Raw genomic sequence first — 23,308 nt, 5'->3', positions numbered from 1 at the left:
GCATTAACCACTTTCTTCAACAACTTACCATTTTCCATCCAATCCGGTTTAGCTTTCAAAGCACAACTTCCAAAAAGCTCAAGTTTCTCTTTTCTTTTGATTCTCTTAAGAGCTTGAAACTTAGAGCAATGAGGTCTTAGATGACCAAAGGCACCACAATGGTGACAAACAATGTATTTAGGTCCATTAGGCTTTTTGGGAAGGGATCTAACAACAAAGGTTTGTTCTCTTTTTAACTTGGGGCATTGGGGTCTTATGTGACCGATCACACCGCAATGGTGGCAAGTAAGAACAAACTTAGATCCACTCAGAACCTTAGGTTGAGACCGAAACGGAGGCTTTGACTTAACAGCCTTTCTCTCCACCTTTTGATTTCTTTTATGTGGAGGAATGTACACCGATTTGTCCTTTAAGATAGAACACACACTAGGCACAAAATCGGGTACCACAACATGATTGCAACAAATATTTTCATCATTTTTAACAATAAGTTCAGCAATCAAACACTTGGCATGCATCTTAAGAGATTCATTTTCACATTTAAGATCATCAACAAGTTTGTTAGACAAAACAAGTTGAGCATCCAAGTCCATATTCAAACATTCAAACTCTTTCAGCTTTTCAAGAGAAATTTCAGCAAGTTTTTTATATTTTTCAACCAATTTGTTGGATTCATTGAGCTTAGCAATCAAATCATCATTTTCACAAAGTAACTTGCTCAAATTCTTTTGAAACTTCTTAGCATTTTTCTTCAAGAGGTTGTCAACAACACCCATAGATTCAAATAACATGTCATCACACTTATGAGGATTAACACTCATAGAGGCATTTTCACAAACACGTGGCATGTTATATGCATCACCAACCAAATCATACAAAGAGGCATACAAAGCACAATCCATGGCAAATAAACACAAGGGGTCAAGGATCACACTTAGGTATTTAAACCACAACAAGTGTACCCGCTCTAATACCAATTGAAAGTTCAAATATGTGTATAAACACCCTTGAACGTTTAGATCCCCAAATTACAAATTACCAATTCAAGTTTTATATCAAACAATTAATGTGCAAAACATGAACAAAAACTTAATACAGAATTGGAAAACAATCTAAGCCAATTAAAATCACATCCACAGCAGAAAATAAAAGGCAAAGATAAAGGGAAGAGAGATGCAAACACAAGGACAACACACGATGTGTTATCGAAGAGGAAACCGAAGCTCTCGGCGTAAAACCTCTCCGCCGCCCTCCAAGCGGTCAATAATCCACTAGAAAATGTAGTTGGGATACATGAACAGCAATAGACCCTCCAAGCCTAATCTACCCGATGTACCTAAGCTCTCCAAACTTCTTGCTCCAACGAGGTTGCGCCGAACCTTTTTCTTTTCTAGCTTATCGGATTCCGCTATAATCCATAGCATCCGCCATCCTTGGCTCTTCCAATGCTTCCCATAGCTCCAAGAACATTCAACACTCTAAATGGGTGTGGGTAGTGTTTGGATAGAAATCTCCTCTCAATAGGTATGACAATGAGAGAGGGAATGAGAAGAGACTACAAAGATTTCTCTCTAAGAATGAGTAGCTCTCTCTAATTGGGTGGGTGTTTTGAAGAAACCTCTCTTAGGGTTTTTCTTTCTGAATAGCCACACATATTTTGTGGGAATGAGGGGTATTTATACTGGTGTCATAGTGGAATGCGAAAAGTCAGTTTTTCCCAAAACATGGTTGGCTGGCGACTTGACCTCGCCACTTGACTGAGTCGCGAGTTCAAGCCGCGAGCTAACTTAATGGCCAGTCTGGATTTTTGTCCTGTAGTGCTCCAGGTGGCATGACTGTTCAGCTCCCCTGCATGCTCTGCTCGTGTGCGACTTTTGGCAGCTTGCAAGCCGTGAGCCTCCCGCGAGATCAAGCCGCGAGTCCCTACTTCACTGCATAGTCTTGAGCATTTCTTCACACTCTCTCACACACTACCCTTACATGATTCCCACCTAAATACAGGGTTTCTAAGTGCTGTATTACAAGCAAATTTGTCACGGAATAAAGCCAACACATGGTTGATTAAATTCAACCTTATAGGTATCTTCTGTTCTTGCTAGCAATCCTCCTTATTCAGGTACTTCCCATCCTCTTTCTTCCCATGTTTCTTAGCATCATCTCTCTCCTTCTTACAAGTCTTTCTGTTGTTCAATTTCTTCCATTGTTGAACCTACTTACTATTACCAAGCTACTTCTGATCCCAAATGGCAAGAAGCCATGGCGGCTGAAATAGCTGCCCTTGAGGCTAATCATACCTAGACATTGACCCCACTGCCTACTGGTAAGACACCCATAGGATGTAAATGGGTATACAAGATTAAGCACAAGGCTGATGGTTCAATTGAAAGGCACAAGGCAAGGTTAGTTGCTAAGGGATTTACACAGAAGGAGGGTGTGGACTACTTTAAGAATTTTTCCCCTATGGCCAAGATGGTTTTTATCAAAGTTCTTCTTGTTGTGGCTGCAATTCGGGGCTGGTTTCTTAGTCAATTGTATGTGAATAATGCCTTTCGTCATGGTGATTTAGATGAAGAGGTGTATATGGCTCTTCCACAAGGGTCTCATAGCGAGGGGGAGGTAGTTTGTAAGCTCAATAAATCCTTATATGGCCTTAAACAAGCTTCTAGGTAATGGTTTGCCAAGTTTTCTGATACTTTGCTTCAGCTTGGCTTATTTACTAGAAGGCAAGGTGATGTTTTCATGGTTCTTTTAGTGTATGTGGATGATGTCTTAATAGCTTGTAATGATAATACTGAGATAGACAGGTTCAAGGTTATGCTAGATGACAAGTTCAAGCTAAAGTATCTAGGTGATTTGAAGTACTTTCTTGGGCTGGAGGTTGCTAGATCAGACAAAGGGATTGCTCTTTGTCAAAGAAAGTACACACTTGAGGTTCTCAATGATGCTGGTATGCTTGGATGTAAGCCAACTAAGACACCTATGGAACAAAATCTCAGATTAAGTCAGTTGGAAGGAGAAGAACTTAAAGATCCAAGTAGCTACAAAAGGTTGATAGGCAGGTTATTGTATTTGACAATCACAAGACCAGATATCAGTTTTGTTGTCCATAAACTTAGTCAGTACATGTCTAGGCCAAGAAAACCACATCTGGATGTAGCATATAGAGTCTTGCAATATCTGAAAAGTGAACTTGGAAAGGGTCTTATGTTCTCTTCTAACACAGATTTACACTTGAAGGGCTTTGCAGATGCTGATTGGGCTTCATGCCCTGACACAAGAAAGTCTGTGACAGGTTATAGTATCTTCATTAGGGACTCTTTGGTGTCTTGGAAGTCAAAGAAGTAGTCCACAGTATCAAGATCCTCTACAGAAGCTGAGTGTAGGGCCATGGTAGTTGCAATATGTGAGATTGTATGGATTTTATACTTTCTCAAAGACATTGGGGTCAAACATGATAGGGAGGCTTTGCTGTTTTGTGACAGTTAGACAACATTACACATTGGCTCCAATCCAGTCTTTCATGAGAGGACAAAACATATTGAAATAGATTGTCATGTGGTCAGGGACAAAGTTTTGGAAAGGGTTATTAAGCTAAATCATGTTAAGACTCATTGTCAATTAGCAGACATGCTTACCAAAGTATTGAGTTACGATCAATTTTCCAATCTTGTTTGCAAGATGGGAATGATAAACATACATACACCATCTGCTCTTGAGGGGGAGTATCAGAGTGTAGACAATAATGAGCACAAGGAAGTAGCAAGAGCAAGGCAATAAGAGCAGTGGAGCTTGATCAGAACAACAAACACTGCATAAACGACACAAGATAGTTTTATATTGTAGATACGGCTTGTAGTTTAGTAGCTGAATTAATTCTTTTAAGTGATGGCACGTGAGAGTGTTAGTTATCACTGTGTACACACGTGTAGAGTTAGTTTTTCTGTTCTGTTAGTAGCAGTTAGTTGGTTAGCTTGCTTTACTGATTGTATATAAGGATTTGTACTCTTTCTTTGCTAATTAATGAAAATATAGAGTTCTTCCATTCATTTCGTGATAGATCCCAAAGATTTTTGCTATAGATATAAGGAATCCATTACAGATTTAAAGCTTATGTCAAGCCATGACAAGACGTAACCCTGTTATATTCTGTTTTACATTAAGAAGCACAATGAATCTTTATCACAGCGCTCTTTTGCAATAGAATTTGATCTTTGTCTTTTTCAAAGAAGAAGAGTTGGGTAGGGTATTTCAAAAAAAAAAAAAAAAAGAGTGGGGTAGGAGATTTTACTTTAATTTGTAGAGTTTAGACTTTTTCGAGGACATATGGATTGAGATTTGAGACCAATATGAAGATAAATTTGAGATAAAGATAGGAACCGTGTGTAACAAAAAAGTTGGCAGTACCTGTTTCTATAAGAGGGAGGGATAAGAGAGCGGGGAGAGGGAAGAGAAGAAAAGCAAAGTGCTAAAGTATATGAATAACTTTTATCTACAAAAATCTAACGTGTTAGTACAATTCTATTATAGGTTGTAAACTTTACACAATGTCCTTATTTAATTGTAAAGCACTAAAGCATCTGAACGTGATTACTTAGAAAAAAAGAAAAAAGAAAAAAAGAAAAGGAGCATATGAACGTGATTGCGAGTGGGTTGGGTTAATCGGGTTGACCCATAGAATAATTTTGTTACTTCTAACTTATAGTATCCACTTTATGATAATTACTTTTTATCCTTAAATAAGGAATTGGTTTCGTTTTGGTGTAAATGAGATTCAAATTCAAATCCCTTTCCGAAATAGAGATTTTATTAGTTGAATTAAATGTAACCTCTTACAGTAAATATGCTTAAATGTACCTGTTTTTTCACGTTATGTACAAAGTTAAATTATCATCAAGGTTCCCCACCCTAAAAGTTAAAGTTACACGTATTCTACGTTACATGTGAATTATGAAAATGAATTACTACCCGTGTTGCACGTAGAACTTTTCTTTTTCTAAAGTAAACGAAATTAAAGTAACTAGTCGCTAACCCGTGCGATGCACGGGAAAACTATTAGAAAATAATAAAGCATGCATATATTAAAAGACAATTTACGTTCATGTGTGCTTGCAAGGGATACATACCTAAATAGTTCTTGCGGTAGAAATAAAAGCCAAATAGTAGTAATATATAAATCTCTTAAAACCTAAACCTAAACATAAGGACTAAATATATAAACAAACTAACCTTACAAAAGCTGAACTTTATAAGCTAAAATCTATACCGTGAGTTGTAGATCTTGAATGCTATATCGTGCGTTTAGGGCTTCCTACATCTGGAGAGAGAGAGAGTTTGCAGAAACCAAAGAAAATCTCTCTATAGCTTAAGAAACACAATATACTAAAATCAAAAAGATAAAATTTTCAGAAGACAAAATATTATAGATAATTTAAAAGAATTTTTGTTTAATTCATGAACACCGCAACTCCATAAAATTCATACTAATAATAATATTTTATGATAGCGCAGTTAGAATTTTGGTTTAATTATTGAACACTGAATTGGAAATTGATTATATGAGTATTCAATGGTAAACAAAGTACTATGTATTAATTAATATATAAACAAAACTAACCTTACAAAAGCTGAACTTTATAAGCTAAAATCTATACCGTGCATTGTAGATCTTGAATGCTTTAGGGCTTCCTATGTCTGGAGAGAGAGAGTTTGCAGAAACTGTGGCTTTATATTTCTTAACTTGAGAGAGGAGTAAGGTTGCTAGGGTTTTGTAGATCTTGAATGCTTTAGGGCTTCCTACGTCTAGAGAAAGAGAGAGTTTGCAGAAACCGTGGTTTTATATTTCTTAACTTGAGAGAGGGATAAGGTTGCTAGGGTTTTGAGGAGTTATAATTTTTATTTATTTTTTATTTTTTAAATATTGTGCTGACGTGGAAAATTATGGTGCCAGCAAAGGCTTCGGTTTTATATATATATATTTTTTTATTTTTTATTTTTTATATATTGTGCTGACGTGGAAAATTATGGTGCCAGCAAAGGCTTCGGTTTTATATATATATATAGATGTGCTGTACCCAGATGAGCAAAGTAGAAGTATCTTATTCTACCGTTACCCTAAAATTATGACGGCAGTCATTTTATTTTAGATTAGTAACGTTCTTTGTTCACTTGTTCCTATAAAGATAATGTAGGGGCAAAGGCCCAAAATCATACAATGGGCCTTGGGCCCTATACGGGAAGATCCACTGCGTTCGAGGAGAAGACGTGGGTGCCAAAAGGGCTCCCAGCCCAGTTCTCGTGGGCATGAAGACATTTAAAGGGCAGTTCGAGGAGAAATGTCTCCTTGGACGTGACGAGTATGGCTCAAGCATGCACTCTGCCTACTAGAAGGACCCACCCCAACGGACATTAGTAACGAGGACGAGTCCCACAGACCCGTGGCAAAGAAGGAAACGTAAGATGTCCAAGGAGAGGCTGCAGCAGCCACATTAAATGCGTTGCAGCTACTTTTCTGGCCGCATTAATGTGGAGAAGACCTGTGAACAGTGCTATCTTGGCTACCGCAACTCACAAAAAGATGGAGGGGGGTGTCCGATGGGACAAGCACTCAAGTGAGGGTCCAGATAGCCAACAAGTGTAAGGCCATGATGGCTTCAAGAAGACTATATAAGAAAGGGAGTCCTCACGAGGAAGGGGACCGAGAAAAAGGGAGGGGGGGGGAGAACAGAAGAACAGGAAAATAACTGTAGACTTAGAGCAGGAACCAGCAAATATTCATCTCATCTCCTCGGACTGAGAATATATGGGTATTAACAGGAATTGCTTATGTCTAATTGTTGCATAGCCCAACCCTACCCATTGTCCACTTCGCTAAGACCTAGTTCTGTAGCTCACTCTCTACAAATTCATTGCTTCTGGGCTCCTTGGACAAAGATCCCATACTTGTTGGGCTTGGGCCCTAAATTGAGACCCTACAGATAAAAATCGTAATCTGATAAACAAAAACCAAAAATCCTATGTCTCGCTTTCACGTTCTAATGGTTGGATTTGAATTAGAAATGGGTCTACCTTTTTTTTTTTTTTTTTTTAGAATACTAACTATTTTTACACACATACACGGAGATAGGGGAGAAGATCTTAAAGAAACTGATAGTGATATATATCCAAAATGACCTAACTCTTGGATATACAATATAGGCTTTAAATCTCTTTAAGGATCTACCTAAATGGTACCGGCATTTTGAGAGTTGGTTCAACCCAAAATGACCTCTATTTTTCCGAAAAAGTATTTTATACCAAATGATATCATGTCATCCGTATTAAAATCCAATAAACAAGAGACATGTGTGCAAAAATAACTACCCACTAACATGTCTTTCATTTGTTAGTGGGTTAGTTATTTTTTACTGACATATTTCACATTTATTGAATTTTGATACCGCTGACATGGTATCATTTGATACTAAATACCTTCTCCTATTTTCCTGCACGCTAAAAAAAAAAAAAAATTTATATACCTTGATTATCTTGTGTGTGTCATCCTTTCAATACAAGCAAGCCAAAAAAAAAAAAAAAAAAATTATATACCTTGATTATATTGTATGTGTCATCCTTTCAATACAAGCAAGAGAAAAAGTAATTGAAAATACTAAAAAAAAAATGTTAAATGATACTAAATCCTTAAGATTAGATAGAATTTCACTATATTTATTAATTTAAATATTCATCATGTATAATGGGTGCAATACAAGGAGGACAGTCCTTCCAAACTGCAAATTCCCCCCCGGAGTCTGGAGAGCTTCCATTGCTAAAGTATGGCAAGGTTTACTAATCTTATGATTCTTATCATCACAAAATAAAACATAAAAAAAAAAAAAAAAAAATCTTGATGTCATGCTCGTGGACCATATAAAGTTATCAACACCCTCAAGTGCACTTGTCGTAGGGTTGACAATATTCAACATGACCTGTGAACATAATACAAACACAACACAATATTTTGCGGGTTAGTTTTTAGTGTAAATGGGTCAATGTAAAAAATGAGTTGACATGCTTTAACATGATTAAAAAATGGGTCAATTTGTGTTGACTTGCTTAACCCACAATCAACCCAAAATGACTTGATTAATATAAATAAGTGTTATATTTCTCTCAAACAAATTTGAATTCTAAATATATTTAAGTAATTAAAATAATTTTAAGGGTTATATTAATAAATTTTTCGTTGAAACTCGAAAGTCCCTGACCCTTGTGCCCAAAATAAAGGGGGGGGGGGACTCTTTTTGTAATTTATTTTGTCGATATTGAGTTGAAATGAGTCACGTTATGTCTACTCGATTAATTAATGGGTTGTGTTAGGGTTGAGGAGGTTTGACAAAATAATTAAATAAGTCAAGTTAAAGTTAAATCATGTATTCAAATACCCATATGTCGACATATGATGAGAATGCAAAATGTCAAATTTTTCTCCCTTAATATTTAGTCTTTTATACTTATTTGGTGCCCAAATGTACTCATTATTCTTATATTTTGATTTAGGATGCAAATGGAAGCATTAAGTGCAGAACATACTTAATTGGGCAATTCTGGTCAGCTTTGACATCACTTCATAATCTAGGAATAACTCTCTCATCTGAGCTCCGATTGAGATGAATCAAAATGCTATGGAATTCCAAGACAAAGATCTACAACTTTCATGTTTTGAGTATTGAGAGATACTGGATGCATCAAGGCTGAAATCGGGCTTGAATTTGTTGCACCTGCATTGTTGACGTTCTGGAATGTTCCTTTGCCTGAAATTCTAATACACGGACCTGATGCGGTTTATTTTTGGAAGCTTCCAGATCTAGTGCATGAAAATTACAGCTGAAAAACACCACTTTTCTAGTTATATTAGGACTTTGTTTTATTTTTAATATTTTTCCTTAATTAGTCAGATTTGGATATTATTATTTAGAATATTTTTAGGAGATTTTGTAGGCTTGGGAAAGGGGGAATTAACATGTAAAAGGGGGAGGAGAAATCAAAATTGGACACACACTTCTCTCTCTCCTCTTCTCTAATTTCCTCCTTCAAGTTTTCTGTCATGGCCCTGTGTGGCTAAAACTTTTATACTTGGTCGAAGGAAACTGAAGCCTCAGAATCAATAAAACTATGAGATCTAATTTGTTTTTATTTTTCAATTTATACTTTGAATATCGGATGTTCTTTTGTGCCTATTTTCATGATTGTCTCGTTTAATTACTAGGAGGCCTACTAGTTTATTATTCGTTGCAATCTACTGCTAGGTTAGATATCAAATTTGTAATTGTTTGATCTTTCTAATTTATGAAGCAACCAAGATTTAATGATTTGTTGCATCAGAAATTATTAGATCTTAGGGAGAACGCTCGACTAAATTAAATACAATTGCTTGTGATTGTGTTGTTTAGTTTTATCGATCTCTCTAATTCTTAAGGCTGCTATAAGATTAAACCTTTAGCGCTTGTCTTGGGTTGTTTAGTAGTTAGGGTTTATTAGATTGCTTGTTTTCTAATTAACTGTGACTAAGGAGAGATAGGAAAATAGTTCCAACGGTGAATATTCAAAGTGTGAATCGATATATACTTGCATCGATGATCAATTGTAAAATTCCGATGGTGGATATTGACTTAGACCAAGGTTTGTTCTTTTGATTGATTTCGATATTTTAATTTGAATTGTTCCTTAGTTGTTTTTCTTAAAATTGTTTTCGTTATACTCAAATCCTTGCCCCTCTCCCCCCCCCCCCAATTCTTATTCACGTAGCATAAAACTAGGCTAGATACTTTCCGTGGGAACGATTCTTACTCGCACTACTACATATATTTTTAGGAGTACAAGTTTTATTTTTGGTTGCCTGAGATAGCACACCAACATATCACGAACACAACCTGGAGGAGGCTTTGTGAAAGTTCAAAACCATGTACAAAAACACTTTTGAACGTTTAGACCCCCAAAAACCAACTTAATCAACACAAGCAATATGTTAAACAACTAGTGTGCGGAAACTTAACAAATGCTATAATATGGAATTGGTTAAACAACTACCTAAGCCATAACAAAATAATCCACAGCAGATAAAGTAAAGGCAGAGATAGAGAGGAAGGAAGATGCAAACACAGAGATAACACCCGGATGTGTTATCGAAGAGGAAACCGAAGACCTCGGCGAAAAACCTCTCCGCCGCCCTCCAAGCGGTAATCAATCCACTAGAAAATACAGTTGGGATACAAGGACAGCAATAGACCCTCCAAGCCTAATCTACCCAATGCACCTAAGCCCTCCAAGCTTCTTGCTCCAACGAGGTTGCGCCGAACCTTTTTCTTTTCTAGCTTTCCGGATTCCGCTACTACACCGTAGCATCAACCAATGAAGATTGGCTCCTTCCTAACTGCTTCCCAGAACTCCAAACGTCTGTCTCACAGAGATGATAATGGTGAGAACCAGGTTTGGTATAATGCCTCTCAAGGATTTGACAATGGAGAGGAAGAGAGTGAGGGAATTTGATGAGACTCTAAGGTAGAGATTGTGGGTGAAACAATCTGGTTTTTCTTTAGGGTTTCTCTCTCAAAATTCTCTCTGGAAGCACTCTTTCAATCGTGGGTTAAAAGGGTATTTATACTGGAGTGAAGAGGAATGCGAAACGTCAGGTTTTTCCAAAACAGGGGTGGCTCGCGGCTTGACTAAATCGCGAGATCCAGTCGCGAGTTAACCGTATGGCCAGTTGTCCTGTTTTGTCCTGTAGTGCTCCAGCTAGCATGACTGTTCATCTTCCAGCATGCTTGGCACGTGTGCATCTTCTGGCGGGTTGAAGCCGCGAGTCCACCCGCGAGTCCCAGCCGCGACACTCTGTTTTCTTGCACACTCTTGAGCAAACTTCACTCTATCTCACTCACTACCCTTACAACAATCCCACCTAAATACAGGGTTACTAAATGCTGAATTACAAGCAAATTTGGCACGGAATAAAGCCAATTAGATGGTTGAATAAATTCAACCTTACAATCTCCCCCTTTGGCTATTCCGTGACAAAACCCTAAAACAGACTCTAGACTTAACATGTGAGTTGGGAACAGTTGATCAAAACTCACTCACACCTAACTCTAGAAGCTGTGAAGCACTTGAATCATATGAACATAAACTCCTGAAACACAACAATACACCATGATCATTGTAAGCAGAAAATTATAAATGCATATGAAACAGGCAATATGAGATCAAGCAAAAATGGAGTTAATAAACAAACCATGGCTTGATCAACCAAGTGAACACCACAAGGTAGTGATCACAGTGCTCATTCACACTTGGAATGAACACAAGGACATACAAGTTAACAAGCACAAGGCAAGACACTTGTATGCTCAACACTCAACCAATGCATAGCACACAAGGCATATGCATCTAGGAACAATCCTACAAGGGCACAAGAGTGACAGTACAACAACCACAATGCAGAACATTTAGATTAAAGTACTGATTTCAACATAGCATAAAGGCTGCACTTAAGCATGGTACATACCATAAAGCCTACAAACTATGCATAAAACAATAACCCTAAAAGCTTACAAAAGCATATGGGTACAAACCAACAAATACCTGAATAACAGTTTTACAAAACATAATATATCAACTTAAAGAGAAGAAGGAAACAAAAAAATAAAGACACTCCCCCTTAGATAGTGACACTCCCCCTTAGGGTAATATCCTCCCCCTCTGATTATGCCTATCACTCCCCCTTTTTGTCATGGAATAGGCTAGTCATCCTCTTCTAGTTTTCTCTGAATTTGATCCAACTGAGTCTGAAGAGAAGTAAACTTCATATCCCATCGGTTGCTTTGATGGTGTAGAGAAGCAGTGAGCCCAGACATCTTTGTATTCAACTCGTGGACAGAGGAAACAATGCGATCAAGTTTCTCATCGAGGGAGAGATTGTTGAACTGAGAGTCACTGTGAGATGCAGAAGTTTTTGGTTTGGCTCTCTTCCGACTATGTCCAACACTTGCATTGTATGTACGCATGTTGATCGGACTCGGTTTGGGGATAGGAGACTCATCAGCCGTTGGATAAATCCCCTTGAGCTTCAAGATCCGTGAAATGAGACTGCAGAAAGGAATGCAGATCCGAGACTCACTGCGAAGAACCGTTTTGCGCAGAACATGAAAGATGTGAGCACAAATGTCGATTTCTTCATCAGAGATTAGATCATGAAGAAACAAAGCACGTCCGAGATTCATATACCTAGTACTTGATAAAGGGTACAAATTGTGAAACATCACAATTGTAAGCACTCGCAGTTTCGGAGAAAGGGAGGAAACATTGATGGATTTGCCATTGGGTGAGAACTCCAAGTCTTGACCAAGACTTTGTTTGAGAAGCTCCTCATCAGGACATAGATCATCATAGACCGGTGAATGACGAAAAATGGGTCTGTTGATGTGAAGAATTTCTGCCAGGTATGTAGGGGAGACAGAAAAGCTCTTTTGCCGAACCCAACACTTAAGTTCATCTCCTTCCACAAGTGCGTTAGCATAAAATTCTTTAACCAACTCTTCAAACACGATATCCGGATCAGAGAGAAGGTAATTCCAATCCTTGTGAGCAAAACATATCGGAATGTCAGTGTTGTGAAGTGATGGCAGATCCACAGCTCTCTCTAGTAACGGTGTGGCATGAAGAAAAAAATTCTCATATGACTGATAGGCTGAATAGGATCTGAACTTATTGGGATCGAATCGCTGTGATGAAGAGCGAGTCACTTTCGGGAGAGGTATGTCTTCATCAACATCAATTACGGGTTCCTTCCCTTTGGAAGAGCCTCCTTTCACAGCAGCCTTTTTGAATGGAGACATGACCAGTCTGTATTATAAACAAGGAAAATGACAGAACACAATCCAACAGACTATATCAGCAGTGGGTTAGTGAAAATGTAAGAACAATGAAGAAACCCTAACAGCTGGATGAGTATGGTCAGAAAGTAACAATGAGGGACACCAGAGACCCAAATAAGAACTACACAGTATAGTGAGATCAAATATAACCATATAATCAGCTGAAAAAGGACCAAAATCAACACTACATCAACAAGATACCACACAAGATCAAAGTGAAACATGATATCAACAGCAGATCAGATAAAAATTAGCTAACCCTAGCTAAGCACATGATGAAGAACACAACCAACAAAATAAATTAGCTCAAAACCAGAAGCACAGGCTACCATAAGCTAAGAAAGGACAATGATGACATCACAAAACCCATCACAAAACCCATTACAAAATTGAATAATCCAGAGGGAAAACCAAGACATTAGGAAAAATAGAGTGCAAGACAGAGAACCATACCTGTTAGTCGACGATGTATAGCTGAGAAGAAGCAAACAATGGAGATCGACAATGGAGGCACGGTGAGAAAGGGAAAGTGCAGAAGAAAAAGACAATGAACAGTCACAAAAAGATCGAGGGAAAACAGAAAATTTTAAAAACTGCCCCTGTATGTCCAAAACACGCGATTTTCGCGACTGAGACAAGTCGCCACACAGTCGCCAGATTAAGCCGCCAAAGAACACAAAAAAAATTTTGAAAATTTTTTCTAAGTGTTTTTCGCGACTGGAAGGTCTACCCGCGAGTGAGTCGCGAGCTGAGCCGCGAAAATCTCTGAGTGAATCTCGCGACTGGACCTTCCACTCGCGAACAAGTCGCCAAAACTGACCAGCGAAGATGCGACTGAGGCTCGCGACTTGACATACCCGCGACTGAGCCGCCAAAACAGGGCAAAAACTGGATTTTTGAAATTTTCAGATTTTTCAACAAAATACTTTCCAAAAACACCTAAAACACTCAAAAATCTTTTTGTGCTTGAATTAACAAAGATTGAGCATGTGAAAACACATTTTATCAAGTACAATCACACAAATGAATATGGCATTTATCGAACATAAACTTGTGTGTTGTGTGTGGATATCAACAATGAGATAGTCCTTTGTCTAATGTGAAGCTTCAATGATCAATTCAACCAAGACATACACAATTAGCACTAGATCATGTGACCAATCTCAATTATAGAAATATGAATATATGACCTCCCACATAACTTGATAACATAACTTGGAGCTTTTCATTTGACTCCACTTTCAGCCATAACATTTGATCTTTTGAGGCAATCATCTCTCATTGTGAGAGGGATATATAACATTTCTCTTTTGAAGAACAGGCCTTTGGCCTTTTTGAAAGAAATTTCACTTTTAATATAATGTCGCTTACCCTTTTTCCTAGTCAAATACTAGAATGTGCGACAGGCTTTTGCAGCTCAATATCTCTTTTCATTTGGAGATTTACATTTGGTGAGCTCTTTTTAGCAAAAAAATAAAAAGTGGGAAGAGATATAGACACAAGTCTATGCATGTTTCAAGATCAACATAACCATTCACTAATCATTCATGACAAGTTTGAAGATCTATTTACAACAATCACATAGATTTCAAGATTTTTCCCATAGTGATATGAGTGCATGAAAACAAGCAATGCTCGAAAATGCACAAAGCCATTAGCACAAAGGTACAAGGCAAAACAAGTTTTGAGACAAAACTCAACAAAGTCAATCAAGCTTTTTGATTTTCTACTTTTTATGTGATTTTTTGGATTTTTGACACACGAAACAAAAATGATTGAATCACACAAAAATAACCAGCAGTAAACACAAAAGAACAAACAAACAAGAAACATGTTGCAAAAAGAAATGTGTGCTCCAACACAGACAGATATATATAAAAAATGAAGCACACAACACACAAGAGAGTCAAGGAATTGTACCGACACCAATGGTCTTACGGAGTGATTCAAACCGTGGACCATCGAGAGGCTTGGTGAAGATATCCGCCTTTTGATTGTCGGTGTGTATGAACTCAAGACACACAACTCTTTCCTCTACCAAATCCTGAATGAAATGGTAACGTATCTCTATGTGTTTGGATTTTGAATGCTGAACAGGATTTTTGGAAAGATTGATGGCACTGGTGTTGTCACAGAAGACACACATCGTTTCTTGAGGAATTCCATAGTCATGAAGTAATTTCTTCATCCAAAGAAGTTGAGTGCAGCAACTTCCAGCAACGATGTATTCTGCTTCTGCAGTAGATAGAGACACTGAATTCTGCTTCTTGCTCATCCACGAAACAAGATTGTTACCAAGATAAAAACAGCCGCCTGAAGTGCTTTTCCGATCGTCTACACTGCCAGCCCAGTCAGCATCCGAATACCCAACAAGACACGCATTTGAGTCTTTTGAATACCACAGACCATAGTTTGCAGTACCATTCACATATCGAATGATTCGCTTAGCAGCAGTCAGATGAGATTCCTTCGGATTAGCTTGGTACCTGGCACAAACGCCCACACTGAAAGCAATGTCCGGTTTACTTGCTGTAAGGTAGAGCAAACTTCCTATGATGCTCCTATACAATGTAGGACTTACTTCAACTCCTGATGAGTCCACATTCAGTTTAGTGGAAGAGCTCATGGGAGTGGAGGCATGTTTTTTGGAGTCTAGGCCAAACTTCTTGACAATATTTCTGGCATACTTCTCTTGAGATACAAATATACCCTCCTTCTGTTGTTTGACTTGAAGACCCAAAAAGAATGTGAGCTCCCCCACCATGCTCATCTCAAACTCCTTCTTCATCTCCTCAGAAAATTCAGTAGCACGATCTTCGATAGTTGCTCCAAACACTATGTCATCAACATAGACTTGTGCCACAAGGAGATAATCTTCATCATTTTTGACAAATAGAGTTCGATCGGCGTACCCTCTCTTGAAACCTCTATCTAGAAGATAATGTGTAAGACGATCGTACCAGGCTCTAGGCGCTTGTTTTAAACCATATAATGCTTTCTTCAATCTTAATACATGATCTGGAAAATGAGGGTCCTCAAATCCTTTTGGTTGCTCAACAAAAACCTCTTCATTTAGATATCCATTCAGAAAGGCACACTTAACATCCATTTGATAAAGTTTGAACTTCAACGTGCACGCAATGGACATGAGGATTCGAATGGATTCGAGTCTTGCCACCGGAGCAAATGATTCATCAAAATCCACCCCTTCTACTTGTGTGTAGCCTTGAGCCACCAACCGAGACTTGTTTCAAATTATCTCTCCATCTTCATCAGTTTTGTTTTTAAAAATCCACTTTGTGCCTATAACATGAACGTTCTCAGGCCGTGGAGCAAGTTCCCACACGTCATTCCTCACAAACTGATTCAGCTCGTCATGCATTGATTCAACCCAATTCTCATCTTGAAGAGCCTCTTCAACCCTTTTTGGTTCAAACTGTGCAAGATAACAATGATATGTTACATGATTGGCTAGTAGAATATTTCCTTTCCTGAGGCGAAGACCGTCATCAAGTGATCCTATGATATTACTTTCCGGATGATTCTTGAGAATTCTTGAGGAAGGCCTTTTTGAAGTGGAAACTTCATCACTACGAGAGATAGGAGGATGAACTTCTGGAGGAGTAAGAGGACTTGACGTTCTAGACATCGATCTCGTTTCCCTTCTTGGGTTGATGGGAGTCGATTCTACTTCTGGTATAGGTTCTTCACCTTCTATATCCAAAGCTTCTACCTCAACATCAGGCTCTTCGGTGCTCGGCCCTTCTACATCATCAATCATTTCCACCTTAGGTAAGGCATCATCAATCTTGACATTTATGGATTCCATCACAGTCTTTGTTCTCTTGTTAAACACTCTATATGCTCGACTTGTAGTGGAGTAGCCAAGAAAAATACCCTTATCACTTCTTGCATCAAACTTCCCAAGATTCTCTCGATCATTTAAGATATAACATTTACTTCCAAATACCCGGAAATACTTCACTTTAGGCTTCTTCTCATTCCATATCTCATATGCAGTCTTCTTTGTACCAGCTCGAAAGAAAATCCTATTGCCAATGTGACACGAGGTGTTGACAGCTTCTCCCCAAAATTTTTGAGGTATTTGCTTGTTAAGCAACATGACTCTAGCCATCTCCTGAATCACACGATTTTTTCTCTCTACCACTCCATTTTGTTGTGGAGTTTTGGGAGCTGAAAACTCTCTTTTAATACCATTCTTCTCACAGAAGGACTCGAATCTTGCATTCTCAAATTCTCTCCCATGATCACTTCTAACTTTGGCTATTGGAATCCCCTTTTCATTTTGTAGTTTCTTGCATAGAATCTCCAGCCTCTCACAAGCTTCTGATTTTTCTCTAAGGAATTCAACCCAAGTGTATCTTGAGTAGTCGTCCACAATGACCATAATATATCTTTTTCCCCCTAGGCTTTCAGTTCTGGTGGGCCCCATCAGATCAACATGAAGTAACTCCAAACAACGAGAGGTGGCTATCACATTTACCTTGTGATGACTTGCTTTAGTTTGCTTCCCCATTTGACATGCACCACAAATGGTCTCCTTTACTTTTCCAAACTTAGGAAGTCCCTCGACTGCTTCAAGTTTGGAGACTTTGGCTACTTATTTGAAGTTGGCATGCCCAAATCTGTGATGCCACAGCTCCAACATATCCACCCGAGCACTTCTACATGATATTGGTGCTGTGGGAACTATTCCATAACAATTATCCGTAGTCCGATTTCCTTCCAAAACCTGAATCCCCTCTTTATTGATGATCAAACATCCTTTCTTGGAGAATTGTACCAGGAAGTCGTCATCACAAATTTGAGTGATGCTCAGCAAATTCGCCTTCAGCCCTTTTATGAACAGCACATCTTTCAACAGAGGCAAACTGGGTATCTCGATGGTTCCTTTGCCTAGGACTTGAGCATGGCTTCCATCCCCAAAGGTCACATAGTCACCCACCTTTTCTTTGAGTGACTTAAACAGTGACTTATCCCCTGTCATATGGCGAGAACACCCACTATCAAGATACCACAAACATGCATTAAACACCTTTAATGAGGTATGTACAAATAGGTTCACATGTGACAGACACTCTTGACCTTCAAACTCAAACTCATCATCAGGTTTCATGCTACTTTTAGATTGATTTTTCATTTTCAGATTCTCAATCATCTCACACAACATTCTATTCTTTCTTTTATATTTCTTAATCAATGATTTTGATTCAGATATGCTACTGTGTAAGACAAGATTCTGATTCTCAAGATATTTCAGCATGTGAACAAAAACTCTAGCATGTTTCTTAGTTATTAATAACTCTGCAAGATCATCAGTAAGACACCTTTCAGTCATATGCATAGAGACATTTTCACAAACACTTGAGCTACAATTCAGCATGGTATAAACAAAAACAACAACCACAACTCAGGGGTCTAGGATCACACAAATGGTAATGAAACCAAACAGCTGTGTACCCGCTCTGATACCAATTGAAAGTTCAAAACCGTGTACAAAAACACTTTTGAACGTTTAGACCCCCAAAACCCAACTTAATCAACACAAGCAATATGTTAAACAACTAGTGTGCGGAAACTTAACAAATGCTATAATATGGAATTGGTTAAACAACTATCTAAGCCATAACAAAATAATCCACAGCAGATAAAGTAAAGGCAGAGATAGAGAGGAAGGAAGATGCAAACACAGAGATAACACCCGGATGTGTTATCGAAGAGGAAACCGAAGACCTCGGCGAAAAACCTCTCCGCCGCCCTCCAAGCGGTAATCAATCCACTAGAAAATACAGTTGGGATACAAGGACAGCAATAGACCCTCCAAGCCTAATCTACCCAATGCACCTAAGCCCTCCAAGCTTCTTGCTCCAACGAGGTTGCGCCGAACCTTTTTCTTTTCTAGCTTTCCGGATTCCGCTACTACACCGTAGCATCAACCAATGAAGATTGGCTCCTTCCTAACTGCTTCCCAGAACTCCAAACGTCTGTCTCACAGAGATGATAATGGTGAGAACCAGGTTTGGTATAATGCCTCTCAAGGATTTGACAATGGAGAGGAAGAGAGTGAGGGAATTTGATGAGACTCTAAGGTAGAGATTGTGGGTGAAATAATCTGGTTTTTCTTTAGGGTTTCTCTCTCAAAATTCTCTCTGGAAGCACTCTTTCAATCGTGGGTTAAAAGGGTATTTATACTGGAGTGAAGAGGAATGCGAAACGTCAGGTTTTTCCAAAACAGGGGTGGCTCGCGGCTTGACCTCGCGGCTTGACTAAGTCGCGAGATCCAGTCGCGAGTTAACCGTATGGCCAGTTGTCCTGTTTTGTCCTGTAGTGCTCCAGCTAGCATGACTGTTCATCTTCCAGCATGCTTGGCACGTGTGCATCTTCTGGCGGGTTGAAGCCGCGAGTCCACCCGCGAGTCCCAGCCGCGACACTCTGTTTTCTTGCACACTCTTGAGCAAACTTCACTCTATCTCACTCACTACCCTTACAACAATCCCACCTAAATACAGGGTTACTAAATGCTGAATTACAAGCAAATTTGGCACAGAATAAAGCCAATTAGATGGTTGAATAAATTCAACCTTACACTTTGCCTCAAGCTTGCAAAGATCCAGTGGACCACATAAGAGCATCTACATTGGTGGTGATAAAGTTTTTAGTTTTTAGCACCTAAAAACGCCACTTTATATGTTTTAACTTACCATTTCACAACTCACTCCACATCAATGCTCTTATTTTCACAACAAAGTTAAACACTATTCATTTATTTATTATTTTTTCTCTCTCTTATTCTCTGTCTCTCTCTTCTTCTTTGTCTCTTCTCCCTCTTCAAGCCACCAAACCCACTACCCCAAATCAATTACCACCAAACCACAACAACCATCACACCAGCCTTAAGCTCAACCAAAAAAAATAGCAAAAAAAAAAAAAAAAACAGCAACCAACAGGGGGAAAAAAACAGCAGAAAAAACCCAAAAAAAAAAAAAAAAAACCATAGACCCATGAACCCCACCACCAACAAAGCCACACCAACCCATCACCCATGAACCCACACCAATTCACCCACACTGATTCACTCACATTGATTCATAAAGCTACAAAGCCATTTTGGAGATGGAGGAATGGCACTTGGGTCGGTGAAAGTGAAGGAAGAGAGAACAAAGATGAGAACAGAGATGGGTCGGCTTAGGGCTTGGGGTTTGGGTTGGTGACGAGTTGAGGAAGAAGGATGAATCAGAGTGGGCAGGCGAGATGGAGGAATGGGCTTGGATCGGTGAGAAGGGACGAAGAGAGAGTTTGGGTGAGATTGTGAAGAGAGTGAGTGGATTGGGAATAGGAAAAAAGAAAGAGAAAAAAAGGAAATAAATATTATTTTAATTGGAGGAAGAATAAAACATATTATTTACTTTAACATTTGAGCTACAATGCACAACTATAGATAGATGTGCATTGTAGTTGAGTAATTAAAATTTTTACATATACCATCACCAATGTAGCACACTTATTGTATATTGTGGTGCTAAAAATAACATTTTAGCATTTTGACACCACCAATGTGGATGCTCTAAGTAAAGAGGTGGGACATTATCAGGCTATAAATGTTGGGTAGGATATTTAGGAGACAAATGGGAACCTTAAAAAAGGGGTTGGCCACCAAATGAAGGCAACCCAGATGGCAATTGCATCTGAAGGAGAAGGGAATCCTTCAAGGGATCATGACTCATGAGATGAGCAATGTTATAGATAAAAAAAAAAAAAAAATTCATAATATTTTTCACAATAATTAGATTGACAAGCTTTTAATGATTCTCATCTCTGTCCACTATTGTCCTTACTTTTTTTCCTATCACTAACAATTTATCACATTAACAATTGTGAAATTTTTTATGTGTTCATAGACTTTCTCCTTCCCAAGAATATAGGGGTTGACGCACAATTCGTTAATAGTGAATTTCTGTAAGGTTGAATTTATTCAACCATCTAATTGGCTTTATTCCGTGCCAAATTTGCTTGTAATTCAGCATTTAGTAACCCTGTATTTAGGTGAGTTTGTTGTAAGGGTAGTGAGTGAGATAGAGTGAAGATTGCTCAAGAGTGTGCAAGAAAACAGAGACTCGCGGCTGGGACTCGCGGGTGACTCGCGGCTGCAAGCCGCCAGAAGCAGCACACGTGCCAAGCATGCTGGAAGATGAACAGTCATGCTAGCTGGAGCACTACAGGACAAAACAGGACAACTGGCCATACGGTTAACTCGCGACTGGATCTCGCGACTTAGTCAAGCCGCGAGATCAAGCCGCGAGCCACCCCTGTTTTGTAAAACCTGACGTTTCACATTCCTCTCCCACTCCAGTATAAATACCCCTTTTACCCACAATTGAAAGAGAGCTTCTAGAGAGAATTTTGAGAGAGAAACCCTAAAGAAAAATAAGATTGTTTCACCCACAATCTATACCTTAGAGTCTATTCAAATTCCTCTACTCTCTTCCTCTCCATTGTCAAATCCTTGAGAGGCATTATACCAAACCTGGTTCTCACCATCATCATCACTGTGAGACAGTTGTTTGGATTTCTGGGAAGCAATTAGGAAGGAACCAATCTTCATTGGTTGATGCTACAGTCTAGTAGCGGAATCCGGGAAGCTAGAAAAGAAAAAGGTTCGGCGCAATCTCGTTGGAGCAAGAAGTTTGGAGGGCTTAGGTGCACTGGGTAGATTAGGCTTGGAGGGTCTATTGCTGTCCTTGTATCCCAACTGTATTTTCTAGTGGATTGTTTACCGCTTGGAGGGCGGCGGAGAGGTTTTACGCCGAGGGCTTCGGTTTCCTCTTCGATAACGCATCGCGTGTTGTCTTTGTGTTTGCATCTTCCTTCCTCTCTATCTTTGCCCTTTTATTATCTGCTGTGATTTTATCTTTGTTATGGCTTAGATAGTCTTTAACCAATTTCGTATTATAGCATATGTTAAGTTTCCGTACACTAGTTGTTTGACATATTACTTGAATTGGTTAAGTTGTAATTTGGGGGTCTAAACGTTCAAAGGTGTTTTGTACACGTTTTTGAACTTTCATTTGGTATCAGAGCGGGTACACTGCTATTGGTTTCATTACCATTGTGTGATCCTTGACTCCCTTTTGAGATGGATAGGTCTCAATCCCTAAATGCACCTCCATATTTTGATGGTAGTAATTATGCTTTTTGGAAGGTTCGCATGAGAGCTTTTCTGTGTTCTATTGATGAATCCGTTTGGGATGCTGTTGAGATTGGTTGGACCAAACCTGAGGCAGCCAAATCCACATGGGATAAGGCAGCACTTGCTGCATCTAATGCTAACAGTAAAGCACTCAATGCTATTTTCTGTGGTGTGTCTCCAGATGAATTTCACAGGATTTCTCATATTACCGTTGCCAAAGAAGCATGGGAGATTTTGGAAACCACCTATGAAGGCACGAAGAAAGTGAAAGACACCAAGTTGCAAATGCTGACCACTCGGTTTGAGGAGCTCAAAATGAGTGAGGATGAGTCTTTTGACTCTTTCTATGGGAAGCTAAATGAGGTGGTGGTCAGTAAGTTCAACTTGGGGGAGAAAACGGAGGACTCAAAGATTGTAAGGAAGATCCTTCGATCATTGCCGGAAAGTTTTCGTGCTAAAGTGACAGCAATTGAAGAGAGCAAGGACCTTGATGACATCAAAGTACAGGAGCTGGTTGGTTCTCTGCAGACTTATGAGATGTCGCTGCCCAATCAACGGAAGAGTAAATCTCTTGCTTTAAAGACCATTAATGAGAAGGTGGAAGATCAAGACTCATCGGGAGAAGATGTGGTTGACAAAGATGTTGCATACCTTGTCAAAAATTTCAGAAAGTTCTTGAAATTCAAAAATAATGGCAAATTTGATGATAAAAGAAAATTCCAAAGTTCTAGAAGGGAGAAGAGGGAATTCAAAAAGAAAGATGGAAAAGAATCTCAACCCACACAAGGTATCACTTGTTTCGAATGTAACGGGCATGGACACTTTAAGAAGGAATGTCCAAATTATCTGAAATCGAAAGGTAAAGTGTATGCCACGACCTTGAGTGACTCGGATTCGTCTGACTCAGAATCTGAAGAGAGCTGTGATGGAGAGGGGAACTATTCGGCTTTTATGACTATTGCTCATGTTGAGTCTTCAGATGAGTTGAATCTGCTTGTACGAGACCTTGGATAATATAGTGATGATGAATCACTAGGAATTGTTGAAGAATTAGATGCTGAAGAAGATGAAAGCACAGCAAATCTTCAAGAGAATTATAACTCACTCTTGGAGAAGTCGGGTGAGTACATAAGAGTGGCCAAGGCTGCTGTGAGAAAAATGAAGAAGGCTGAGAAGGACTACAAAAGTCTCCTAA

Source organism: Quercus robur, chromosome 12 (assembly GCF_932294415.1).
Source record: "Quercus robur chromosome 12, dhQueRobu3.1, whole genome shotgun sequence".
Lineage (NCBI taxonomy): Eukaryota > Viridiplantae > Streptophyta > Magnoliopsida > Fagales > Fagaceae > Quercus > Quercus robur.
The sequence above is the reverse complement of the archived record's forward strand: the minus strand, read 5'-3'. Positions refer to the sequence as shown.